The 18,690-nt window shown below is 50.7% G+C and overlaps 1 long non-coding RNA gene across 1 annotated transcript; it reads right to left on the reverse strand.

Moving 5' to 3' along the window:
• Positions 1-1,803: 1,803 nt before the first annotated feature.
• On the reverse strand, positions 1,804-10,088 carry LOC148056717 (uncharacterized). Its single transcript, XR_015702672.1, has 3 exons — positions 6,392-10,088; positions 3,710-6,142; positions 1,804-2,997 (listed from the first exon to the last, which is right to left on the reverse strand). It is a non-coding gene; the product is annotated as an uncharacterized LOC148056717 (long non-coding RNA).
• Positions 10,089-18,690: the final 8,602 nt, after the last annotated feature.

An 18,690-nucleotide genomic window follows, 5' to 3' on the forward strand; every position in this document is an offset into this window, starting at 1 on the left:
ATGGCTGTAAACATCGCTCCTGAATAATGGGACCAGGAATCACACAGAACATCTGTCCATAGGCTACAGAGGCAAACCCATACACAAAACAGTGAAATGCAGTATCGAAAGCAATACAAACATATAGGTTGTCTGTGTCAGGGAAGCTGCACTTCATTTGGTTCAACACATCACTGAAAATAATTTCCATTAAACTATACAGCAAGCATTTTCAAAATATCCTCGAAAGGCTCCTGGAAATAGTTGCAAGTTCCTGATGAGCGAGCACAGCTAGTGCTCTTCTTTGTGCCATTAAAACCAGAGGTGCAGAAGCAAGCCTGGATTGTCTTTTCTCCAGCATTTTGTTGTCTGGGCTCCATGACAGTGTTTTTTATGCAACAATTGGAGCTTGCACAGCTGGGAATTCAGGGGGTTTTATGAGGGAAATATTCCATTTTCTTTCAGACACCCTGGATATCTGCTCTTTAGCAATCCCTTCAGCGCCAGGGAGGGATCCTTAGGGAAGCTGTAATCCAGGTGGTCAGGCAGAGAGGGGAAAAGAAAACTGGTTCTACATTTCCCTTCAGGAGCAGAGGTTGCAACGTGCTCAGTCCACAGGCTGTGCCTTGCAGGCAGCCCTGTCGAGTCTGTGCTTAAAGTTCCAGCTAATGGTCCTTTGCCCTTTCATGGCCGAGCACAATCCCTTCACATCGCGGGTGCCTTCCCAAGGATGCTGACCACCCTGTCACGCCTAGGTGTATTTATCACATCCATTTTAGACCAAACCTCTGCCTTCCCTCCCCACCTTGGCACACTTGCCACTATCCAGCGGACGGGCTCTTGCTGCTCCCTTCCACCCGTGTGCCCTGGGTACACCAGCGGCAACCCATTTTCCTTGCAGATGTGCACCCAGGGGGGATCAGACCCCACTGTGCACAGTTTCCAGCCTGCTGGGATGCTCAGAGCCACGCTGGGTCATGCAGGGCTGCCTGAAAATATTGATTACTTTATTCCTCTTTTTATTCAGGGAGGAATTTAGAGCATCTTTTAAAAATATTTTTAATATCCAACTCCATTTCCTGGCCAGCCCGTGCATCCCGGTGGGGTGATGCACCTCCTCTGTGACTCCTCCTGGCAGAGAGTCAGTTTATTCAAAAATGAAATGAGGATTCTCATTAAATACGAAAAATCATGTCCATCCTCAGAGCTGCTCTGTCTCAAAGCATCATTGCTGAGCTGATTAACCCTATTTTTGGTCTCCTTGCATGAACTGTTTTTATGCGGTGCCTCAGAGGCAGCTCCCAAAGGCCCTGTGCTTTTCAGGAGAAAAAAAGACATTGAGGTATTTCCAGTGGTTTTTGTTTTCATCAGCAGATTTACCATTAAAAACACACATTTCTGACAGCAGAAAGTTTCACTGGTCCCACCACATTATTGGCAAGGAAGCCTGAAAAGAGAAATAACTGCTCCTGCCTCACTACATCCTTCATACTTGCCCATGGTGCTGCTGATGCTCAGAAATGCAGCAGGCGTCCTGGATGCTGCCTGCTTTTTATTACGCAGCTCCTGAGGGGCGGTGAGGAATCGCACTTTAATACAGTGCCTCTGAATTTTAATTGAATTGTAGCCTGCAGCTAAGTGGAAAGACATTAAAATCAAACTTCAGTGTTTCACTGTATAGTTGATGTTTCTCATGGTTTAACCCCAGCTGGCAACTAAGCCCCACCCAGCCGCTCGCTCAGTCCCCCCCAGTGGGATGGGGGAGAGAATCGGAAGAGCAGAAGTGAGAAAACTCGTGGGTTGAGATAAAGACAGTTTAATGGGTAAAGCAAAAGCCGCGCACACAAGCAAAGCAAAACAAGGAATTCATTCACTGCTTCCCATCGGCAGGCAGGTGTTCAGCCACCTCCAGGAAAGCAGGGCTCCATCATGCGTAATGGTTACTTGGGAAGACAAAATGCCATCACTTTGAATGTCCCCCCCTTCCTTCTTCTTCCCCCAGCTTTATATGCTGAGCATGACGCCATACGGTGTGGGATATCCCTTTGGTCAGCTGGGGTCAGCTGTCCTGGCTGTGTCCCCTCCCAACTCCTTGTGCCCCCCAGCCTCCTCGCTGGTGGGGTGGGGTGAGAGGCAGAAAAGGCCTTGACTCTGTGTGAGCCCTGCTCAGCAGTAACAAAAACATCCCTGTGTTATCAATGCTGTTTCCAGCACAAATGTAAACCACTGCCCCATACTAGCTACTATGAAGAAAATTAACTCTATCCCAGCCAAAACCAGCACAATGTTCCACCGCACCTCTGAAATAACTGATCATCTCTATATATATTGTCTCTCTCTTCACCCATGGCTCTGCGAGCCCCCTCCAGCAGCCTGGTATGTCTTCCCAGGCAGGTCACAGAAACGTGGACCGTGTCCCAGTGACACCCGCTCAAACCACTGCCTGATGTTGACAGTGCTGGACCCCACGTATTTTCTATGCAAACTGTATTTTAATGAGGACTGCTGTAAGGATAAGGTTTTACAGATAATCCCTGAGTATAAAGAGGGATTGTGACAGCATAACCTGAATCTAAAAGAAAGGCACCTCTCTCAGGCTGTCTAAAGGAACAGCAACCTCTAGGTGGGAGGTTTTAAGCACTTCAGCTCACTGCTTTTGTTACAGAACAGAAGGGCCAAAACGGTGCCTAGTTTTTTTCTAGCTAAAGAAGTCTAAGAAATCATCTCTCCCCATCACTTTCCAGCTAAAAGCCTCCACCAGTGTGGAGCCCCTATTTAGCCACAGCGGGACAGAAATCGGCATCGCTCCAGGGGAAGGGGTCTGGCCAGCAACATGGGACGTCTGTCATCAGTCCTGCTACGAAGTGTTGGCAGAAAAGCTTTTTCATGGAGCCACAGCCCTCGGCTCCCTTCTCGATGCCGCAGATGGGAGGCAGCCTCCAGGCTGGCACCTCTGAAGTAGCCGGGGAGCGTGGACCACAGACAGATGCATATACACACTGCGGTTGCAGAAATCTCCTGCAGAAATCAAATAAAAAATAAATATTATATGTGCTAAAAAGCATAATAAATAAATAGCACAGACCGCTTCAAAAAATATATGAGTCACTGTGCACTTTGTAGCTCCCCAAATCAATTGCTCTTTGAATATGATTCAGTGGCAGCTGAAAATTTATTTGATTTGAGTATATGTTGGCCCACTTAATTCATCCTGCCTGGGTTTTGCAGCGTGACTCCATCCTGGTGCTGCAAAAAACAAAGTAGGTATCAGAAACAAAAAGGTATTAGATACACTCATCCCCATGCCTGGCATTTTTGGGCATGCAGCACCCCAGAGACAAGAGCAGCAGGGATGCCCGGTCCCCAGAGCATCCCTGACAGCTTGCTGGTGCGTGAGAGGTGCCAGCGGTGGTGACTGTGGTAGTCAGTGGTGGCTTTGGCCCCTCCTGAGCGGCAATTTAATATAACCACCTTGTGCTACAGCAACCGTACCCGCTCTGCTTCTTTTCTAGGCATGATTTAGTTCTCACCACAAGTGCTATTGTTCTCAGTTACTGTATGTGTAGCACAAACACAGAAAATGGGCAGAGGAGGGTTGTAAAAGTTGCTGGTTTAGCTGGAACTCAACAAAAGAACAAGAAAAACCACAATCTGTGACACGGAGCAGCTATAAATGGACACACCCTTGCAAGAGTGGAGATCCAATAAATAAATATTTGAATATACCGACCTCCAAAATCAAAATGCTAAAAATAGTCTCTAGCTTCTGTTTTTCAAAAGGAGAGTATCCTGTTGCTAGAAAAGATTTCTCTAGGATTTGAGAGGAGAGGTTCACATCACACATCCCAGCTGACTTGAACCTGCTTCTCGCCAGGAGCAACAGGAGACATTTGGGTTTTGCAGAAGATGCTTCCCACAAGGCGTAATTGCAGTCACCGCATCACGTCCGTCCCCGCTCCGTCCCCGTCCCCATGAGCCGCAGCAGGAGGAGAGGGCCTCTCTCCTGCACTCCCAGCCACTTGCTGGGGCAGGTGAGAAGGAAGGGCTCTGGCAGCTCTGCTTACTGCAGAGGCAGCGCCTGGAAGGAACTGTAACGTTTTCACTATGGAAAAGGTTGAGGTTTTTTCCCAAAGCTTTGAAACCATCTGCAGAGCAGGAATGTCCCCCTCCAGCCAGCCCTTGTCCATGTGAAATTGCGAGCGCGGGTGCAAGATCGTGGTGCAGCGCAGCTGCCCATGTCACCTCCCGTGCAACACATCGCTGCTTCTCGCCAGAGATGGACCTCGTTTTTTCTTCCGGACAGTTTAACTGCCCAACATCATCAGTTAACCCCAGGGCACTTCTCCACTTGCACTTGAAGACTGTGGCTGCTATTTCAGACCTGAAGGGTGGGTAGTATGTGCAAAAGTGTGTTGGTTTTTCCAGCTCTATCAACGTCACAAAAGAAACTGCGTCTTCACGAAACTTGTCCCACTTCCATTCTCAAACCACCACAGCTCCAGGAGTGCCACTGCTAAGCATTTTCTAGCCATTTTTCTGTTTTTCCTGTTTTTTCAGGGGGGGTGTCTTGCTTTAAAGAAAGTCATAACAGTATAAGAAGCAACTTTACGTTAAAGACCAAAACATCCTTACTATGTCCTGCTTCACCATTGGAAGAGGAACCATTTTCCTGGCTTAGCTCCAGGGATCCTATCCAGCAACCTACACAAAGATATTTCATAATTCATTTTGTATATTTTATGAGTCATTTAACATGCATGGAAGAGATGAACAAACAAGGGTCCACACGCCAATTCCTCGAAATACTCATGATGTAGAATATAAACATTATTTGTATAAAAGGAAAAAATAATAGTCCTAAGAAATGAGAGGCCACCGAGGAGCCTTGCACCATGGCAGTGCCAGCTGGATCATGGCTGGCTCCACTCCTCGAGGCGGTGAGGAGGGATTTAAGCCTTTCTGCTACTTCCAGCCAGTGGCACTGGGGTAGAAATTGCTCACCCTCCTGGGACAGCATCTGGAGGCTGGCCCGAGCTCACTGCCCCACCTCTAGGGTGCTCAGGGAGTCCTCGCAAGCAAAGATGACAGAACAAGGCTTGGACGTGGTCCTGGCTCACCCCAGCTCCGTGGAGGGGCCCCAGCACAGAGCATCTCCAAGGTCGCAGTGGGAACGCCGTGAAGGGGAACCAGGGACAGCCAGGAAAGTCCCAGTTCCTCCCCAGAAGCCCCAAGATAAAACAGGCAGAATTTTACAAATCTTTAATAATGGTAGAGCAGTGTTTAATTGCAGCAATTAATATGGAAGGTAACAAAGTCACAAAGCAAAAATGCAAAGGCACCGGTCACTGGAGAGCAAACTGAGGCATTTCTGTTAATCATCCCGAAGGGCTCCCCGCGCCTGCTCCGTTCGGTGGGAGCAGAGGACAAGTGACAGTCCAGGCTCCCCCTGCCCACAGGAGACATTTCAGACCTTGGGGGACCCCAGAAGACTGAGCTGTGCTGTCCTGGGGACACGTGCCAGTGTCCCGCACGTTGCCTTTGGCCCTTGTGAGCATTTGCAAGCTGCAGGAGTAACAACTGATGCTAAAATTCAGCCAAGAAAAGCATCCCCACAAAAGAGGTGTTACTACCTGCACTGGAGTGCTGCACAACTGCAAAAAGCTGCTCTCCGCAATACTATATCTTACTGGAAAAATCGTAAAGTGAGAAATGAAAAGAGACCAAGTATCGTGATAGGGAAGAAAACGTGACTGGCTGGGGAAAGGCAGTCTTTAGGAAGAGATACACAAAATGCAGCTGATGATAGAGGTCAACTGCTGTCCTGTGACAGCTTCTGGAGGCTATTGAGCAATGGGATCTACAACAAAAAGCACTGAAGGTCAGAAAAGAGATGTTGAAATGCTGGGCAAGGAAACATGCGGAGAGAAAATGCAGGTTGACTATACGCACACAGAGGCGATGCCCAGTGCAGCGCAGACCACTGCCTCGGCCAGTGAACTCCTTCAAAGGGAGATGCAGGTCTGAGAAAAGACGAGCAGAGATGGTTTCCACTGAGATGTGGTTACCTGCCGCTGCTGGCTAATCATCAAGAAGCTTTACAGACCACGCTGAGGCCTCCGCCAGGCATCATTCTTGCTGCTGCTACTTCTGTAGCAGCCTCAACCTGTAAAAGGACATTTAAAATTATTTTACAAAAGGTTTTTACTTGCTCTGCCACAGCTTTAGCTTTTGGGGTAATGCTCTCAAATAGGAATTCCTTGCATTTTTTTTTAAAGAAAATGGAGATAAAGTGCATAATCCAAGAAATAGGACAGACGTGGCCAACAGAAGCAGAGAGAAGGCTATAGGAGGTGAATGCAGGCAGAAACATGGGTGCAGTGTCCCAGCCTCGAGCTTCTGCTCTGAAATGCACCTTGGCCTCACTGAAACCTGCTGCTGCTGCCTCTGTCCGGCTCGTCTCGGGCATGCTTACGCCAACAGCCACAGACATTAACGTGCTCCCTCGCTGCAGCCGTCCAGCAGCACTAAGCTGCATCCATACTGGTTTTTTGCATCAATTTGAAGTGCTTTGTGTGACCCCCATGTCCTCTGCTCAGAGCAGCTGCCCCACTTCGAGGAGGATGGGGCATCGCCGGGGCTGGGCTCTGCCTGCTTTGGGCGTCTGCCTGGGGCTCGTGGGGAGCCGCGGGGAGGAGCGGTCCCTTTTCATTCTCCCATCAGCCTCGGATTGAGGTTCATTTGAACATACACATACCATCACAGAACTTAATTGTGTTTACATGCGTGAATGAATCTCATCAGTTTTGCTTATTATTTCAAGGCCTTTTTGCTTGCTTAATGCTCTGTAGTTATTGTCTCTGCTGTAGAAGAGACAAAGCTATTGCTCTGTTCTCAGTCACAGCTATTTATATCTTGTAATAACACTCCTCAGGATACAAGGAAAGGTATGAAACCAATAATGTAAAATTAGGACAAAGACACAACCTCCAGGGCCTTTCTGCTCAAAAGCTGTCACTAACATTACCACCTTGCTTTTGTTTTCTCTGCTAGATTGCTCCCCTGCAATCTCTCAGGTAGATGCTCTTTAATTCTACCTATTTAAGCTTAATTCAAAGCAAAAGGAGTCCATGTCTTTGGGGAGATCAGTCCCACATTCAGCACTAGACATGCTGACACCTCCAAGATGCCAGCAATGATAAATCTTTTAAGAGCCTCTAAATGCTGGGAAAATCAGAGGTAGCTCTTGCCAGCACTGGTCAGGTAACACCCCAGCTCTGCCGTTCATCGCAGCTGCCCTGGGTTGGATGTGTCCGAGCCTCCTGGTCGGTGTGAAGCCATTCACTGGGGAGGGATTCCCAAGGGAGCAAAGGGAAAACAGACTTGTGGAAATCCAGCCACCTCTGAGCACTTGGCAGGTGCTTATTGGGCCTTTTTAAATGCTTCCTCTAACTTTAAAATCACAGCTTCTCTTTTCAGGAGTTTGTTGAGATATTACTTTGCTGCCCTCGGGATGTTTTTCCCTTAGCGAGTCCCTAAGGAGAAACTGGCTGACAAAAATAAGCACTTAGTGATTCTTTGGAAATCAGATGTGGATGCTATTCCCTTAAATCTCAGCTGCCAAAATGTATATATTTGTAGCATATATGTAGTTTCTTGTGCCTACTTGTATTCAGATGATTTTCTAGTTGTTTCCCCTGCTATTAAGCCCGTCTGCTGAAGTTTCACAAACATAACATCAGAGGACCCCACTCCTTCAAAAAAATTTCTGTGCTTAAACATGACTCATGTAACCAGATGTGCCACAATGTGTTACGTGCATCCAGTGCTATTTTTATCCTTCTCTGTTTTCTTCAGTGATTAAAGCTTTTATCATATAACCTGGCACTTTGAAAGGGCTGCTCGAGTTGGACACCGCAGTTCAGTGCTCCATTCCCCATTAATCTCTCCCTGATTGCAGGGAGATGCTGCCCTGAGCAGTCTGGGCAGATAGAGCCCTGCTTTGAGCTAAGTTGCAACGCTGCCTTCTCCGGGTTTTCTTTTGAGATGTGTCTCCTCTGGATGGGGATGAGCTGTCTGGGATGTCCTTCCAGGTCTCCTTGGGCCTGAACGAAGCCACTTCCTTCCAGAGTTACAGGGATGTTCCCAGTCCGCCTTCACATCACGTCTGCCCACTGTTGTGACCCCAACATCACTCACCATTGGTGTGCGCCAGCCAAACAGCTCCACAGCTGCCAGCCAGGACAGTGAACCTCAGCTCTTTTCCATCCTCTCTTCCCTGTATTTTTTTTTTTCAGAACATATGCAAAGGGCGATTGAAATTGTACATGGTTTCAAAAAAAAATTCAATTACTTAATAAGGGTATCAGAAAAAAGTCAGCTAAAATGCAGCTATCATATAAGGTTTTTAGAAAAACACATTAAAAAAAAAGCTGTCAATATTTCAAACCCCAACGCTTGTGACCGAGAAGCACGGAGCGGAGCCGTGGCTGTGCGTGTCCCTGTGCCTTGCCCCGTGTCCGCAGGGAGCATGCCTGGGGCTGTCGTGCCAGGGCAGATGTGTTGCTCCTGAAGCCACCTGCACCTCCGTGGTTTCTCCCATCAGCTCAGAGCTGCTGCCTCAGCACCCGGCTGCGGGAGGGGGGTGCATTGGATCTAGATAACAAATACGCCTTGTTCAACAAACATTTGACTAGAAATGTAGACAGCATAATCAAGATACCCATCTGCTTCAGAAAAGGCTTCTGAGGAGTTAAGTTACACCCTTGCTACGTCATATATCCAATTATAATTCAGCTGCCTCCCCTGGGAATTAGCATAGAAGCTAATCACTACGTAAACTGCAGAATGTGTGGGAAATTGTCTTTTATCAGCACCAGTGTTCCCCCTGGGAATGGGAGGGTTCAGGCACTGGTATGCAAGGTCCTCCCTGCAGCAATGCCGCCCGCTGCTCTTGGCTGCCGGGTGTTTTGGGGCTTGGGGAAAGCAGCTTGGCCCAGGGTTTTCCCTGTCCCAAGCCCCATGGGGTGGACACCGCAGACCCCTGACATGGCTGTGGTCTAAGGCTAGGTCTGCTCCTCACTGTGGGTGGTAAAAAAAGGTGTAAGGGCTGGTGGTGGTGCCTGAGAGCTCCTCTGGCGCCTTGCAGCCGGTGGTATGAGGATGGCCACGGGGGCCAAACTGGGAGGAAGGCCCCAGTGCCCAGGGCTGGCCCACTCCTGGCACACATGGCCCACCCCCGAAGGGCAGGTTGGTTCACCCTGAGCATCGCCAGCGCATCTGTAATCCCCACGGCGAGCACTGGAGCAAGCCGTTGCTCTGTAGATAAAGACGAGTCACTCCTCTCCAGTGCAGCAGCTTCCGACTACCAGGCAGGCAGGATTATTTTTTTTTCATAATGTTGATTTTTTTGCTTGATCTTAAAAAGTGCAATCGAGAGAGTGCAAAACAAATCTATGCGCATGTGAGAAGATGGTGCAACTTCACCCTGAGCAAGCCTTGGGAAGCCACTGTTTCCATGCAGGACTCAGCTCCAGATTTTCTAGTTGAACTTTCTTAGGAGATAATGTGGTATCTACTAACTCAGTGTTTTCCACTGAAACATTTTGGTTGTGCTGAAACACTTCTTTCCCACTAAGAAATGAAATACTTCATTTTGAGCCAGGTCTTTGAGGTTTGATGCCTGTCATTCTGCAGTATCAAATCAAAACCTTTTCCATCCTCCCTCTGGCTGAGCCACCATCGGGTCAAGAGGAGGGTGGTCCTGACCCCAACCAGGGGCTGTCTCCCATGAGGAGGATGTAGGCAGGAGGCCCTGAACTGCCTCTGCATGAGCAGGTATGTGTAACACTGGGCAAACCCCCAGCCGTACCCATGGAGCAAGGATATACTTTTAGAGTGGCCGATGGCTGAGGAGGTGCCTGGCACCCCAGGAGGGACTGGGAGTTGAATCCTTACATGATGCCTCCCTGGGGATCGTGGCAGGGCAGGCAGGCCCAGTGCAGCGCTGAAATGTTTTGGCATTTCCCAGTTTACTCTTTTTTTTTTTTTTTATTTAATTTTCCATTTAACAAAGGCGTGATATGTGCACAGTGACCTGATCCAGGGCACAATAATATATCAAGCTGCTGGCCTCTCCCCAGGCCTCTCCCCATCACTGCTGACCTTTGCTGAACAAAGAGCTGCCCAAACATCGTGTTCTGAGGCAAGGTCTCGGCTCCCATGAGGCTGCTCAGGCTGAAGGTACAAACTGGGGCTGGAGTTTTGCTGATGAATGGTGCAGCCCTGGGTATGGCAGCAGTGGGGACAGACTGGTGTTGTCTCTCCAGGACATCTGGAAGAGGGTATGGGTACATCTGTATGCTGTTACTTTACAGAAAGTCTGTGGGTCATGTTCCTTGATTTCTGAGGTCGCTTTGCGGAGTTGCCTTCATCTTTTCTACAGCCAGCTATAATTTGCAGTTTCTTATTGCTGGTGTTGACCCACAGCAAATAAGCAGCAAAAGTCAGATCAGCATTTTCCCACAATAGTCTCCTTGCGAGCCAGGACTGTGGTGTTATCTGCATCGGAGCAGCAGTCAGTCCCTGAGCCAGGGCCCTGATGTTCCATTCCCTTTGATCAGTACCGTGGTGCCGTAACAGGAGTGCTCGGCAGGGCCCAGTGCGGCACCAATGCACCGGAGAGCCCTGGGGTGGGCATCCAGGCACGGTTTGGTCCCAGAGTACTTCAGATTAGTGGGCCCAAAGCAAATATTGCCATCGTTTCCCATTCCTGACTGGTTTTATGTCAGTGTACATCAGCATAAAAAAGCAATATGGTTATTCTTTAGATCTAATGAATGAGCAGAAATACAGAGATCATTCCTGGCTGAGGAGTAAATCAAATGCAAGTGGGTGACACTGGAGTCTAAATTTCAGTATGTTGACAGCCAGATGCATCCACCAAAAGTACGAACATTGTGTTTCCTAACAAGCTGCTCTTCCCAGCGCCCGCCTGAGTTAAGCGCTTCAAAACACAGACTGAGCTATGCTTTCTGCTGCGTCCCCGAGACGAAGGCTCTGTGACAGCCACCCCCTGTGAAAGTCTCTTGCACGCTCATCACCTGCACAGAGGTGAACAAGTCATTTTTGCGTGTGAGCGTGCAGGGTTTGGTGCGCTGTGCTGGGGTTTTGCATGGGCTTTAAGCCCCACTGAGCTTGCTTTATTCAGTCCTTGACTAATGGGAAGGAATTTGCTGTCATCCCCAGGTTCAGCAGAGCTGCTGCCACAGACAGGACTGGATCTGGCCCGACCCTCGTTAGCAAGAATAAGGACAGACTGCCACAGTTGCCATCAGAAGTCCCTGCCTGGCCCTGCCACTGCACCCCAAAGGTTTCCATCCTGTGTAAATAATAAATGCAATAAGCCAGGCTTGAATTTTCCTCTTGAAGACTAGACGAAGCTCTGTTCAAATGAATTAAATCTGCTTGCTCTCTTTTGGTGATGAACTTGAGGTTGATGAAAGTGAACTATTTTTAGTGCTAGCTAGAGGCACAAGCGAATGGCTGCAAAGCGCGGCGCGGGTTTCCCTGCCCTGCCAGCGCATCCAGCCGGGACCTGCACCGCCCGGGCACCAAGGATGCCACAAGCCTCAGCGCTGCTCAGCCTTGCCTCTTTTCATTTAGAATATGCTCTGCAGTGCCTTTTTCACACAAAGAAGTTCCTTCCAGCCCAGATCCCCCTTGGGTCAGTGGGTGCCTGTCTTGCTTCACCAGTGGGAACATCGCTGTGTTCAGCATTGGGGTGCTGGCGTGTGAACCCCATAGTTTTGCCCCTGAGCAAATGCTGCTCTTCTGCCTTGAAACGGCTCGATGGAAAAACTCCCTGGTGCAGCTGCTCTGTGCCGCGAAGCAGCACATTACCGACGTTGCCGTGCACTGAGAAGGAGGAGAAATCATCTGCCTTTGGTTCAGGGTCATCCTCAGTAGCACAAGCTGGAAATTGGCTTCTGCTGCACGTACTGTGCCTCGCGTCATGATGGGGGGATGCTGGTATGGGGGCTCTGCAGAAGCAGCCTGTGTTTCCTCCACGTGCTCTGAGGGCTGCTGACGACTTCAGCTTTACTTATTGTAATGTGTCCTTTACTGTGGTCATTCTTCTTGTTCTTTAAAGGCTACGGTCTGACATTTGGACTTTGCTGGATTTCACATTGCTTGTGAGCCTAAAGGTTCTGTCTGCTTAAATAAAGTTTTATCCCAGATGCTATTTACAAGTTTCTCTTCCCTCCTTACCAAAATGTCAATATTTGCTTTTACTGCAAGCCAGCAGGGCACCTCACCCTTATTGCTGAATAGCACTGCAAACTGCATGTGCTCAGCTGCCAGCCGGTGTTTCTGAGCCCTCAGAAGAGGCTTTCGGAGACCTCGTGCCCTGCGGAGGAGGCAGCTGGCACTGCCGAGCGGCCCTCCGCACGTCCAGCCAGGGCTCCCCCGGGAAGGGTCTGGCTACTTTATTTCAGGGTTCATACTAGTAGTTACTCATTGGGCTTTTTATGCACAGCTATTATCGCTTAAAGTGTCTTCTTCTGTTCCTTGACATATTTCTTTGTGCTGCATGCATGGAGCGTATCTGCCTGGAGATGTATACTCAGCCCCAGAAAGGGCAAGTCTTCCTTTACAGGCTTGGTAGAATTAGCTGCTCATTTTGCTGTTGTAAAAACAAATGAGGGGTTAAAATCTGCAAGGCAGGAGGATCTTGTATTTCCAAGCACCACGTGGGCATGCACAGCCTGCACTGCAGGAGCAGGACTGCATTGGAGGTGGTGGCCCCAATGGCCAGAGGGAGCAGTGAGGGTGAAGCAGGGGCCCTGCCTGCAGCAGCTGCCAGATCCGGGCCAGCACGGGCAGAGATGGGTGCGCGGCTTACCCTGCCGAACGGCACGGTTGGAGCATTGCACCGTGATCTTTCATCCATCCCATTTATGCTGCAAGGTTTTACGCCTAAAAGCAGTGACGGCTGCACCACCTGAGAGGCAGAAGAAGAAAAACAACATCTTACAGAGAAGCATCTGACAGAGAGAGATAAAAACCATAATGAATGTGATTTTCTACATGATGGAGGTTACTTGGCCATTTTGTGCACCCCCGTCTCAATTACAACAACGTACAGAGGTCCTTTGGTTACGGAAAATTGCCTTGAACTCACAGAAGTTAATCCCCTTCCATGACTCTGTCCTGCTGTAGGACACCAGACAGACTCTGGACGTCAGTGCTAAGGCCTTCTCTCATTTACCCTGTGCTGAGGGCAGACACTGACAATTGCCCGCAAGCACACCACAGATGGGCATCTGGTAAGTTCTGCAGCATTATTTGGGAGATCTAGAGGCTGGGATGGCTGCAAGAGTGTTTGCTAGGATTTTAACTATGCATTTGCAGTAATTTTCCTAACATTAATGACAGCAGTTGGTAAAAATGTGGTTATTAACATAAGGCATCTGAAGGCCCTCACAGAGTGTTCCCGTGGTGCAGGCAACTCGCCCTTATGCCTAGCGATCCTTGCAGGATTTACTGCGCTGCAGCAGTGCCCGTTCTCCTGATGCCAGCATCGCCCTGCGAGCACTGCGCCAGGTAGGAGCAGCCCTCCATGGCTTTGCAAACTGCCTTCCAAATCAGGTGTCCAGACAAAACTCCAGCAGCCTGTATGCCAAATGGAGCATGATCGGAGCCTGATGCTGCTTTGGCTCCAGAGGCAGAATGACTCCACGGGGATCTGGCAGCAGATATCCCCCCCGCCTGCAGCGTGACTCTTGCATTCATGCACACACGGTCCCCCGCCGTGGTTCCATCTGCACGTGGCAGTGCTGTAGCACTGTGGAAACTCCCAAACCCGGGTGGCAGGAGGGGGAGAGGAGCCCATGGGTGCCATCCTCAGCACGGCACCCAGTGTCGGACCCCCTCCTGCCCCTGCTACCCAGGGGCTGCTCTGCCCCAGCGCCGAGGAAGGGGGAAGCTCCATTTCCACTGCACCAAATTGCCTTTCTTCCCTGTAGCAGTACGTTTTTTCCAAGTCATTACTGCAGAAGCAGTGGTGCTTTTCTCTTATACCAGAATTACCTTTCACTCCTGCCTGAGGAAGGGTGTAGTGAAATGTTGTTTGCTCTGCTTTAAGACATTGTGAGGGGAGATAAGCACCAACCAGCAACCTAAGCAATACAGCAAGCTCTTTCCAATAGACACTGGCCTGCACTGAGACCTGTGCTTCGTGCGATGAATCAATGTCCTTCCCAGAGATCTTATGAAACAAGATTTCCTTAATTCCATGGTATTCAGGATACAGAGCTAAACTCGCAAGAGTTAATCTATTTAAATTACTCCGTGATATATATTCAAGAAAACAGAGGTACACTCATAAGAGTTAATCCATTTAAAATTGATTTTGTCTTTCAGCCTTTCTGAAATATCTGTGCAGGAGAGCCTGTGGGCTTTCTGCATTTCTCAGTTAGAAACGAGACCAGCCAAGCCAAACAAGGCAGGGGGCAGGGGCAGACCTCAGCTTGCTTTACTGCCAACGTGCTGCATCCAGTATTTCAACGGGTACCCAAGAACCAAACTGCTGGAAAGGAACTGTGAAAAGCCACCAGGGTCATACTTCTTGCCATAAAGGGAGAGAAGATCAAAATAATTTGGGAGCTGCCGCAAAGACGAGCAAGCAGAAAGTTCCCAAGTGAGCGAGCACACCCAAGCTCAATCCTCACGCGGAGGCAAAGAATGGGCTTTGAGTGAGTTACTTTTGGCATCCCCTGGAGGGAGGCATCATCCATTTGCCCTTAAGGATGGCTTTAGCCATCAGATACCAGTGGCAGGACACGGTCCCTTTCCCCTCTGACTGTCAAACCCATGTTGACCCAGGGGAACCAGTGGCCCCAAAGCTTCCAGAGGGGTTTGAAACTGGGGCCCCATGGAAGGACGGGCTGGTCAGGGTGGGCAGAGGCGCTGGCGTGGGTGCAGAGGCTTCGTGCTCCTGTCAAGTGCTGGGGGCATCGCACCCACCCCGCAGGCGGATGAAACATTTTTCCCGTATTTTTAAACCTGTAGCCACGACCCTCGCTTTTGTCGCTACAACCCGGTTAATGTATTGCCTCTCCGGCATGCCCTGGCTCTGGGCAGTCCCCCGCAGAGCGCTGCGCACCCGGAGCTCCCGGGCCGCTGGAGAAGCCCCCGGGCAGCAGGCAGCCCGTTCTCCCGCTCGGCTGCCTGCGCCCAGCCGGGCTCCGCGGCCGGCGGCTGAGCGGGGCCCCAGCGCCACCCTCCGGGGACGCGCCCGGAGCCGCCGCGGCCCCGCCGCCCTCCCCGGCCCCTCCTGCTGCTCCCCCCCCCCCGCATGGGGCTTTGCTTCCTTTCTCCAGCACCCCCGTCTCTGCGTGGTGGGGGTTCAGCCCTGCGCGAAGCAGCCGGTTGCCGTGGATGTGCCGCGCTGCTGGGAGATGGGGCTGGGTGCGGGATGGGCTCCGGCCGAGCCCGGGCTTCCCGGCAGCGCTGGCTCCCAGCCTGCTCCCTCGCCCTGCTGAAAATGCCCAGGTTTGCTGACCGCCTGGCCATGCTCCAGAGCTGACCTGTTTGCTCAGTGGTGGCTGGGCTGTGCTCATTACAGCCCCTTGCACGCCCGTGTGTGCAGCGCTGGTTATAAGGATAATCATGCATTTAATCACAGCCGCGCTGTCCCCGGGGCACTTCTGCTAGAGGGGAGCCAGGTCAGGCTGGCCGTGCTCTGGCACGTTGCTGCTGCAAAGCAGCCTGGCCCTGCCGGCACACAGTGAGGGCACCAACGCAGCCTGCAAGCCCAGCACTGGCCATCGCCCTCGGTGCGAATGTTGTTTCCACCACTGATGCCGCTGGGCAGAGCGACAGCCTGTCCCGACATGCACCCCAGCGCCGGCAACAGGACACCTTCACCCAGTCAATAGCACTTAGTCTGGAGTGTCTTTACATGCAATCCCGCGTGGTCAGCAAAATACTGTAGACACAGGTTATATTCTTCTTTTTATGGAGTGAGGCTATGCCCAGGAACAAGTGCAGGGCTGGTTTTCCAGTGTGCCTTCTACCCCAGGAGCTGTGCCAGCAATACGGGACTTTGCTTTGCACCCTGATTTCCCAGTCTGGCTGAGCAGGGCTCCGTGAGAGTGGGATGCAGATGCTTTTCCAGAAAAGGGCATTGCGAGCAGCTGGCATAAGCTGCTCCAGTGTAACTCAGAGCAGCCCTGTGACATGCAGGGCTCTGCATTGCAGGGTTTAGAGCCGGAGCTACAACACCCAGGCAGGGACTGTAAGTTTGGGCTGGCTCTCCTGGCTCATGTGCTGTAGCTCCACAAACAGCTCCTGCTCCCCACGGCTGGGAGACCGAGCCTCTGCGCCTCTGTGCTGCCTTTTCAGCTGGGGAAAGAGGATATTTATTGGTGATTGCAGAGCCAGCTGCACCATGCTGCTGTGATACCCCATGAACACCCAGGAGGAGCAATATCTGCAACTGCTACACACCTGGAATTATGCCCCCATATCACAGCGCCCTTCCCCGTGCTGCCTGCACGGGGACCTCCTGCCTCCAGTCCTTACTCCTCTCACTCTTCGCTGGGACCAGCCCTCGCTCAGACCCCTCCAACCTCGGTCCCTCCCCAATCCCTTCCTCCTCCGCCTCCTTCTCCCACATCCTCAGCCCCATGGCTGTCCAAGACTCCCATCCCACTCTGCCAGGTGATCACTACTGCTCAGCACTAGATTTTTTCCTGCAGCACTTTTGTCTGCCTCCCCCAGTTCTGCTCTGTCCTCAGGGACACTCCTGACATCTCCAGGCCTTCTGCGGTGGCTGCTGGCAGCGCTGCTGCCAGCCCCTGCCGGGACCAGGTACTCTGCATGTCGTGGGCCTTTGCCCTTACTGCTGAAAACGCAGCGTGCACAAAGCACCCAGGGGCCAGCAGGGATTTGGATCATGCCAAATAGTTGCCATTTATCCAAAATATTTGTTAGAAACAAGCTGTTTAAAAAAAAGATCTATTTACAAAGATTCTTAACTCTCCTGTTCTTTTAGGTAAAGAATCTTAACCTTTTTGAGGCTTGTTCTAAAAACCACCGTAATTTTATTTGGCTTGATCTCTTTTCGCATAAAATGGTTTTTGTTTGTTTATTTCCTGAGCAGCTCCAGCTCAAGGAAATCGCCTCCAGGAGCAAGGACGCTGCCGCAGAGGAAACCCTGAAGGAGGAGTGAGACATTCTGGAGCACGGACCCATCCAAATGTTGCTCATACCAACAGATACTCTGGGAACAAATCACCGTATAACTTTAGTAACATGCCGCGGATGTGAGTACTTTATATCTGCTTATAAAAGACTCCTCTTGTTATTTATTGTCCCTTTCAGGATTCGCTGAGGAAGGAAATGGGAAATTGTACTCGCTGGCATGTCACGGAGATGGCTGAGATGCTGAGGAGGAAAGAAAACAGAGGCCAGCTGAGAACAGCACCTTCCAGCCAAACCCCGCAGGGTGGTTTTGGCCCCTGTGAGGAGGAAGGCGGCTGTTGAAAGACTCAGCATTCCTCGAATGAAAGTTTAAAACCAAACCGGCGCAGTGGGGAGCATTTCTGCTGCTTCGTTCCATAACCACCAACCCCTGCCTAGTCACGAGCTCAGGCTGAAGATCGCACTGCAGACCCGAAGACGGTGATGGGCTCCCAGCTGCCTCAGACCAACAGTGACAAATGCACCATGTTGTCCCCAAAAGCCAGCAGAGATGTGTCCCTCACCCCTCCAGTGAAGGTCACTGCTGTCCTGCACGCTGGGACACACAGAAAGGAGGGTCAAGCACGCTACCTTCCTGCTGGAGAGGGTGTTTCCCTCCCATACTAAATATGGGAGCAGACATAAGTAGCTCTCTTGTTCTTCCCAGGGTCGGCTGGGGCACAGGAAAATCTGAAGGAGGCTTTTCCTTAGCCTCCGCTCCCAGCCACTTCCATCCCACTGCCGGCAGGGCCAGAGCCGGTGCAACGGGGAGGGCTGGCCTCTAACACCCCTCTGCTTCACGAGTTTTAATTTTCCCCTGAACACTTACCTGAGAGCATGCCTTGCCTCTGGGCTGGCTCCGTGCAGAGGACATGGCGAGCAGTCGCAACCAGATATTTATGTGGGATTTCTTTCCCTGTACCCAATGAACGTTTGCTGAAACTCTGACCCTGCAAAGCAGCACAACCGTCGGCAGGGTAGTGACCGCTACGGGTGTGAGCTCCTAAATCACTTACAGCAAGAAATAGAGAGGCGATCGCACAGCTTCAGCAGCTTTGCTGCGAGCAGTACCAAGGCCAGTCCCACCACATCAAGCACCACGGGATGTCTGAGATGAACACACCGCATCCACGCAGGGGCCAGGCATCCTCCCTGGGGTGCACCCCCAGCTGCGAGCCACCAGAGCCTGGGGCCGTAGCAGGAGCTGCTTCTTTCCAGCAGAAAGCTGGATCTAAAATAAGTTACATCTCCTTCATTGTTTCTCGGCTCCAGCCTTTAAAAGTTCAAACTGTTTTTGTTTTTCCTGGTGTTAGTCATGCACACAGATTGGGAGCCTAACCTGTAATTCTGGCTTTGCTGCTGCTATAAAACATTCACACTGTGCTCTTCTAAACCAGGAGCAGAAACCTTTAATTTAATTCCACTAGAGGAGTTTAATCTAGGACTATGACATTTCAATTACTTAGT

Source organism: Nipponia nippon, unplaced genomic scaffold (genome assembly GCF_047370975.1).
Source record: "Nipponia nippon isolate SJK-2023a ecotype South Korea unplaced genomic scaffold, ASM4737097v1 scaffold_12, whole genome shotgun sequence".
Taxonomy (NCBI): Eukaryota; Metazoa; Chordata; class Aves; order Pelecaniformes; family Threskiornithidae; genus Nipponia; species Nipponia nippon.